We start from the raw sequence: 2,362 nt of genomic DNA on the forward strand, positions 1-2,362 counted from the left end.
GACCAATAACAAGCAGCGAGAATGAAACGGTGATTAAACAATTACCAACAAAATAAGTCCAGGACCAGATGGATTCACAGCGGAATTTTACTATCTAATTCCAGACTTCTTGGAGGCTTTGTTCATATTTTCTTTTTTCTTTGTCTTTGTTGGATTGGGTTAATTCAAAGACATTGTCTACGAGCTTTGAGTTTCTTTCTTCTACTTGTTCAGTTCTATTGCTGAGGTTTTCCAGAGCATTTTGCATTTCTAAAAGCGTGTCCAAAGTTTCCTGAATTTTGTTATTGCTTTTTCTTTAAGCTATCTAGTTCCTTGAATATTTCTCCCTTCCCTTCTTGTATCATTTTTTGGACACATTTTGCATCATTCTTACAAGAAGAAGCCAAAGCCCTTGCTTTGGGCTTTGCCTTTCTCTGGTCCCTCCCTGATCAGCTTAATAAGTAACCTCCTGAATTCTTTCTAGAGTAAATCAGGGCTTTATTCTTGGTTTGGATCCATTGCTAATGAACTAGTGTGATTTTTGAGGGGAGTTCATAAGCCTTTTTTTGATCATATTGCCAGGTTGGTTTTCTGGTTCCTTCTCATTTGGGTAAGCTCTGTCAGATGGAAGGTCTAGAGCTAAAGGCTGTTGTTCAGATTTTTTTGTCCCATGGGGTGTTCCCATGATGTAGTGCTCTTCCCCTTTTTCTGTGGATGTGGCTTCCTGTGAGCCAAACTGCAGTGATTGTTGTCTCTTGTCTGGGTCTAGCCACCCAGCAAGTCTACCCGGCTCTGGGATGGTACTGGGGATTGTCTGCACAGAGTCCTGTGATGTGAACCATCTGTGGATCTCTCAGCCATGGATGCCAGTTTCTGTTCTGTTGGAGGTGGCAGGGGGTGGAGTGGACTCTGTGAGAGTCCTTAGTTTGGTGGTTTAATGCTCTATTTTTGTGTTGGCTGGCCTCCTGCCAGGAGGTGGCACTTTCCAGAAAGCATCAGCTATAATAGTGTGGAGAGGGACCAGTGGTGGGCCAGGCCCTAGAACTCCCAAGATTCTATGCCTTTTGTCTTCAGCTACCTGGGCAGGTAGGGAAGGACCATCAGGTGTGGGCAGGGCTAGGTGTGTCTGAGCTGAGACTTTCCTTGGGTGGGTCTTGCTGCAGCTGCTGTAGGGGGTGAGGATGAGATTACCAAGTCACTGGAGTTGTGTACCTAGGAGGATTATGCCTGCCTCTGCTAAGTCATGCAGATTGTCAGGGAAGTGAGGAAAAGCCGGCAGTCACAGGCCTCACCCAGCTCCCATGCAAACCTAAGGGCCAGCCTCACTCCCACCATGCTTTCCACAACAGCTCTGAGTACGTTGTCAGGTGGAGGACAAGACAGGTTTGAAAACTTGCCCAAGGCTTTCCGCCTCTCAGGGGTGAAAGAAAAGGACTTTAGTTCGTCCACCGCTTGTAAAGTCTGTAAGCTGGATCCACACCCTCCCTGAGTTCTGGCCAGGAGGCTTCTTGCCCTGTTCAAATTGTTAGAAAGTTCAACTAGAGAATTCCTTCTCCCTGTGGAGTTTTACCATACCCCTGCTCCTCTGGCCACCCTCCTGATGGATCTCTCTGGTGCCCGGCAGGAATTTACTGCTTGGGGACCCAGCGAGCTGCCAGGGCCTTTCTGATGCTTCCTTTACCCCTGTGTTTTGCTCAGCTCAGCTCTCTAACTTGACTTAGCTCCTGATAAAATCAGAAAATTCTCCCGCAAACAGACCTTCAGCTTCTCCAGTGGGGATGTGTGTTCAGGAGAGGAGGGTTTCCCTTTCCAATTTCTGCAGATGGGGCGCTTACAGCATTTGGGGTATTTCCCGGGTTCTGCAGGAGAAGCCTGCTTCCTTCAGAGGGTCTGTGGGTCCTCTCAGGATTTCTGGTTTGTTCTTGCAGTCAATCTGAAGCCAAAATTAAGATGCAATTTTTATTCTTTTAAAACATGATGGTTTGGAAGAAAATACAGGGGCAGGAATTTATAAGCATGACATTAAAAACTCAAAGGAAAAGAATGAAAGATTTGATAATATCAAAGTTTAAAACCTCTTTGTGAAAATTACAAAATATATATAATTAAAAGACTAGTGACAAACTGAAAATACATATTTCACACACATATAAATCATAAGGCTAATATCCATAATGTAAAGAACAACAAATCAGTATGAGAACCATATAACTTGGAGTGTTTCCACTTTCTAGCAATGATGAAGTATCAGTCACTGGATTTAGTATGCCATCTTAACAACTCAAGAAATGAGCAAAGTATATGAAACAACAATTTTTGTACATTGGATAACAGGCAGAGTTGGAAAAAATAAAAAACAGTAGATCTAAACAGAATCATATCA

Source organism: Cebus imitator, unplaced genomic scaffold, assembly GCF_001604975.1.
Source record: "Cebus imitator isolate Cc_AM_T3 unplaced genomic scaffold, Cebus_imitator-1.0 Scaffold189, whole genome shotgun sequence".
Taxonomy (NCBI): domain Eukaryota; kingdom Metazoa; phylum Chordata; class Mammalia; order Primates; family Cebidae; genus Cebus; species Cebus imitator.